Source organism: Lynx canadensis, chromosome A1 (assembly GCF_007474595.2).
Source record: "Lynx canadensis isolate LIC74 chromosome A1, mLynCan4.pri.v2, whole genome shotgun sequence".
Taxonomy (NCBI): Eukaryota; Metazoa; Chordata; class Mammalia; order Carnivora; family Felidae; genus Lynx; species Lynx canadensis.
This window is the reverse complement of record NC_044303.2, coordinates 29,717,334-29,723,839: the sequence shown is the minus strand read 5'-3', so window position 1 is coordinate 29,723,839 and position 6,506 is coordinate 29,717,334. Positions and strand designations below refer to the sequence as shown.

The following is a 6,506-nucleotide window of genomic DNA, read 5'->3' as shown; positions in this document are numbered from 1 at the left end:
AACCGACTGCGCCACCCAGGCGCCCCAAGAATGGGGTTTTTTGATGCTAGATCCATTGATATTATTTTGGAGCCTTCCTCATGTCATACTCCAAAATCAATTATGGAGTAAACTAAAATCCCAAATGCAGGAGTCAAACCCATGAAATGTATAATAGAAAATATTGAAAAATATCTTTATGATTCAGCGTGAGAGAGACTTCTTAAGACACAAAATGTACAAAGCATAGAGAAAAAGCTTTTAAAATTAGACTTGATTTAAGATATTCAGTTAAAAACTAGTTTGCATCAAAATACTGTATAAAGAAGATAAAGAGACAAAATACAAGCTGGAGAATATACTTCAAAATGCATTTAATTGGCAAGGGATTAATATCCAGAATATATAATATTTTAACGTTCTGAAATGCACATGTCTTTCATATTTTAGCATCTTTTAGATCAGACGCATCTTACTATCAACAGTGTGTCACAATTTGTTAGTATTTCTCCTTCTTAGTAATAAATAAAATAGTAGCACCTCTTATAATCAGTGATCTCTTAGATTTGATGAAATTCATTCTAACGAACCACAGATCAACGCACAAAACAAGGCAAACAAAACAATTAGATCGGGAAGAATACTTGAACAGGCACTTCATAGAAAGGAAAATCTGCATAAACTATAAATATGGGGAGAAAATGCTCAACCTCATTAGTAACTGGGGAAATGCAAATTAAAACGATAATGTCTTAACACTTCACACTTACCAGCAAAGCAAAAATTAAAAGTTTGACAATACCAAGTGCTAGAGAGAAGGTAGAACATCCAAAACTCATGAATTCTGCAGCTGGGAGTATAAATTTGGACAATTATTTTGGAGAACATTTTGGCTTCATCTAGTTTAAAAATAAATATACATAAACCTATGACTCAGCAATTCCAACCCTAGATTCGTTCTCAAGAGAAATTCCTGCACGTGCGCACAGGCGGTGTGTGCAAAGTACTTTCAAACGCTGCCGTTTGTGATAGCAAAATCTAGAGACCACCCACTAGGTTGGATAAATAAATGTGGTGTCATCTCACATGGGATATTATGCATCAGTGATAATGAACAAAGTATGGCTACCCTCCCTAATAAGAAATGATCTCATGAACACAATATGGAGCAAAAAATAAATTAAATATATATATATATATATATATATATATATACACACACACACACACACACATATCAAGCGGCAGAGTACATATAATACGCCTCCATTTGTAATCAGAAACATGCAAAAATTAAAGAACATTTTATTCAGCCTGCAAATACACATTTTGAAGCCATGAAAAAGAAAGATGATGAACACAAAACTTATAATAATGGTTGCATCCTTAGAGTAGAAAGAAAGAGAAGGATCTAGACAGTAGTGCCTCCAGGCTTTAGAGGAAATTAAAATATTCTATTGAAAACAGGGCCGTGGGTACACCTATGTTTCTTATATTGCTATTCTTTTTACTCCACTCATTTTATGGGTGGTCTTTTAGCATTTACCAAATATTTGATTTCTTCCATTTAAAAAGTCAAAGTCTTCACATCTAACCAGTTTTTCTACTAATATGTTGTACCACCTTGTGAAAATCAATCATAAGTAAATTTTACTCTCCAGTGTCTCTGGCAATGACTGAGTCACCAGGAAAAGGCTTAAGGCCAGTGTACTCTTTTAAAGATGACAAAAAGTTCTGTGTGCCTAATGGAAAAATCTTGTTAAAAAATAGTGTATATAGAAATATTATTGTGCTAAATGGAATAAGCATTAGTTATCTAGAAAATTCATAAATGTGGAAAGACTTGAATACTCATAACAGATGAAGTATTATACATTTAAAATAAAATACTTATGAATAGAAGTTCTCATATTTTCTTTCCATACCCAATGAAAAACACTTCCACTTTAGAAAATGCTGCACCAGAAAATAATAAAAATAATAATAACAAAATTACCTGGATTTCTTGATATCTATCTCACTAATCCAGATTTCTTAAGCTTAATCTCATAGTCCTTCACCGAGCCTAAAAGTCAACTTTTTACAATCATTTTTAGAAAGGAAACTTCCAGAAGTTTAAAGTCCGTGAAGATTTATTTAAAAAAAATTAAATAGCTCAGTCAGTTGAACATCAGACTCGATTTCGGCTCAGGTCTGCACTGACAGATGGAGCCTGCTTGGAATTCTGTCTCTCCTCTCTCTGCCCCTCCCCTGTTCATTCTCTCTCTCTCCCTCAATCTCTCTCTCTCAAAATAAACAAACTTAAAAAAATTAAATCATGGGGGAAAGCTTTAACAGTACAATTGAGCATCTGCTATGTGCCAAGGTCCATGCAGAAAGCTAGGAATGAAACAGAAAGCAAAACAGGGTTGCACACTAGATGCTTCCAGTCTAGCAAGGAAAACAGCCATTAATCAAACAATCACTCAAAATTCAATTACAATGGAGATAAGTGCTTCATGACAAGTGTCAAACAGAAAGAAATGGCCTGGCCAGCGAGGATGGTGCTGAGCTATGAAGACAGAGTAGGTGAAATTTAGATACATGTGTTGGGGGAAGAGGAAGTGAGAGGTGACAGAAAAAATTCCAGGCAGAGGCACCAAATAGTGCAAAGTCACTAGAGCTGAAATTGCACATGGTTTACAGTTAATAATCACACCAAGAAGACATGGAGGTAGTGATAATAAATATGTAAACAGTAGTTTGCTCAGGTGAGCAAACAGTACACTAACTTGTTGAATAAATGGCAGCTGTTTCATATCTAGACTTCGGTAATCATAACTAATCTTTTTATGTGATTGATAAAACTTGCACTACCAACTTTCTGGTTTCAATTCAGATTACGTTTGGGAACATGTGAATATTTACAAGGTGAACTCAAGAGTAAAATGTAAAGACAATGAGAAAGTAAACTGGTGGATTCAAAAAAATTATATTACCACATTTAACATCTGAAAGTAATTTCACTTAAGCACAGAAAGCCTAACTTCATTTGTTCAACACTCCGTGGAAATACAGTCACTCATTCATTCATCAAATATTGAATGAATGCCCAGGATACCCCAGACAATGTGATAGGTATGAAGAATATATGGATGTAAAGATATGGCGGCCCCTCACAGAGCTTGCTGCTTCATTGTGAATTGGTCACCAAAGGGAAGGTCACATAGGAAATTGGGGCAGAGCATTGCAGGCAGTAACTCACACATTGTTAGGGTTTGACAAATCCTTAAAGATTTTGAATAGTAAAAAATATAAGAGCAATCAACACACAGAAAAAAAGAAAGCCCGTTGGAAACATGAAGAAAAACCAACAGCTACTGAAGAAAGAAAATACAACCATTATATTCTACTGGAATCTGAAGTATAAGATAGTCAAATAAATACTCATAATGATATGATCACTTCACTGCTATAACCAAAAATAAATCTATTTAAAGGATAGAGGAAGAGTAGGGAATAGAGTATGAGAGGTACATTATACTAGAAAGAGAATAATGTCTAAAGTTAATAAACCAATCAATAGCAATAACTATGCAAAGAAACAGCTAAAAGAGTTCAAAGCAGTTGCTTCTGAGAGGTGAGCTGAGAGATGGTTGTAAGACAGCTTCTTTTAGTCGCACAATAAGCCCCTTTGCAATCTTTGGGCTTTTGTTTTTCATGCCCATATATTACTTTGATCATTTTTAAACAAATGTTATTTTTAAAAGAGACTATAACAAAGGAAAGTCTTTAAAAACTCATAAGGTGCAGTACATACATCAGTAAATGAAAAATAAAATGTGACCATGACTATATGAGGGAGATACAATGGGGACTAGAAGGAAGGAAGCATGAGCCCATAAAATGCTATTGCAAATCTACTTGGGTGCCTGGTCCAAGTGGGTCCCTCATTAGAGAAATATGATGTGATCATTCCCATCTTCACTGAGAGCCAGGTTTTTCACTGTGCCATTTCTTTCTTATCTGGTGGGATTTTCACAGGCCCAAGGCTCTTGGCATAGCTGCTCTATTGCATTGCCATTATGCAGAGCATGCCTACTCTGCACATTTCCTAAATACCTCTGAGGGCATTTTCCAAACACGAAACACATGAACAGGCATGGCAGAGAGGCTGGCATGTGAAACCTCCCAGTTACCTAACCTTGCTCCTCATGAGAAATCACTTTCTATTGCAGTCCTATCTCCCACATTTTGTGGAATAATAAACTCACCATAAAAAAGAAAAACGTAGGCTTTTTTTTGGAAAGTCACTGCACATGTTCAGTTGTTCTAGAAAGTTCTCTTGGGAGACATTTGTTCTAAGGACATTTTCTTCTTCATGGAAAGGAAGGCAAAAGTAGGCTAATTCTTAAAATGCTGACGGCCACCTTGGCCCCCTCCAGAGAGCAATGCAGTCACTCACCTGTCTTAGGGAAATGTGTATATTTAGAGTGAGGCTCTATCCTGAATTCTATATATGAAATAACCATTTACCTCTGGGTGATTCTGAAGTATCTATCACCCCACCTGCCTTCTCTCATCTATTCTGCATCCTCTGGGTCCAGGAGCATTAATGGAAAGCTATTGATCATGTTGAGTGAAATGCTGAAAAGGTTACTGAGAGTCAAGGGGATCCTGCTCTCAAGGGGCACAAAAAAGCAGCCAGGCTTCCAACTCAATCAAGGATTTATCTTATAAATTGACAAAGGCTACTTCTGCTCCTCTCAAGGGAGAGGAGCATGGTGGCTGGCTCACTCTGCCTGATGCCAAAACTTCCCCATTAGGGGACTAGTAAGAATTTGGAAACATTTTATTTCTTGCTCTGTAGCTTTTAAATGACTAGCCAATCAATTTTTTAACTTAACCCCACCATCCTCCAGGTCAAGAGTCAGCCTTGTCTTATGAAGACATGATGAGGAAGACAAAGAGGGTACAGGTGCGGCTCTGCAAGAGTGAGGGGGTGGTGGCCACAAGCAATCCCCCTTCAAGGGGAACAAATCCCCTTCAAGAAAGGCAGAGTTTTGCCAGGTCTGGGCAAGGCAGTGCAGGAAACTTGACCTGTGTTCTTTGCAATGAATTGTTCATTCCTCTGCAGTCTAAATGTCTACCCTACTATCAGAGTAAGCTGCTAGAAACGTCACAGGATTTAGAGAAAGAGGGCATTAAAATACATGTTTAAGAAAGCAGTGAAGGGGAGAAGGTAGTTGAAGAGCACAAACCTACAGCCATAAAGGATATAAGTCCTGTGGATGGAAGGTACAGCACAGTGACTACAGTTAATAACACTGTATTGGCTTTTCAGACGTAACGGCCACCAAATGTTGATGCTCAAGAAGAATCATATTGCCATTTATGAACTCCTTTTCAAGGACGGAATGATGGTGGCCAAGAAGGACATCCACATGCCTAAAGACCACGTCATGAAGGCCACACAGTCTCTCAGCTCACAAAGCTACATAAAGGAAGAGTTCGCCATGGGGTTCCTGGGTGGCTCAATCGGTTGGGAGTCCAACTTCAGTTCAGGTCATGATCTCATGGTTCATGGATTTGAGCCCCATGTCAGGTTCTGTGCTGACAGCTCTGAGCCTGGAGCCTACCTCGGATTCTGTGTGTGTGTCTCTCTCTCTCTGCCCCTCCCCCTCTCAAAAATAAATAAACGTTAAAAATTAAAATTTAAAAAAATGGAACAGTTTGCCTGGAGGCATTTCTACCGGTACCTTACCAGCCAGGGTATCCAGTATCTCTATGACTGCCTCCACCTGCCCCCTGATATTGTGTCTGCCTCTCTGTGCCACAGCCGTCCTGAAACCTGAGACCAGCAGGCCAGGGCCCAATGGTCTGGAGGGAAACTCACAAGAGGGGAAGCTGACAGAGACACCTGCAGACGAAGCACTGTGACCCCTGATGCCAACAAGAAAGCTGAAGCCAGGATTGGGTCAACAACTGAATTCCAGTTTAGAGGTGGATTTTGATTATGGATGTGGTCAGCCACCTGAGTAAAGCTGGAGGAGACTATTTTCTGTTGAATAAATCTGTAGCCAGAAAAATAAATAAATAAATAAATAAATAAATAACACTGTATTGTATATTTGAAAGTTGCTGAGAGAGGAGATCTTAAAAGTTTTCACCACTTGAAAAAAAATTGTTTTATCAATATGTGGTGATGGATGTTAACTAAACTTACTACGGTGATCATTTCCCAATATCTACAAATATGGAATCATGTTGTACATCTGAAACTAATATAATACGTCAATTAAATCTAAATCTAAGAGAGAAAAATAAAGAGAGAGAGAAAGATGGAGGGAGGAAGAAAGGGAAGGAAGGAAGGGAGGAAAGAAAGGGAGGGAGGAAAGGAAGAGAGAGACAGAATGAAAGAAAGACAGAAAGGGAGGGAGGACAGGAGGGAGAGGAGAGAGAGAGAGAGAGAGGAAGGAAGGAAGGAAGGAAGGAAGGAAGGAAGGAAGGAAGGAAGGAAGGAAAAGAAAGGGCAAGAAGAAGAAAAA

General features: G+C 38.2%; 1 pseudogene; it reads left to right on the top strand.

Annotated features, from left to right (window-relative positions):
* Nucleotides 1-5,318: 5,318 nt before the first annotated feature.
* Nucleotides 5,319-6,047, top strand: LOC115526848 (annotated as a pseudogene).
* The last annotated feature ends 459 nt before the right edge of the window (nucleotides 6,048-6,506 follow it).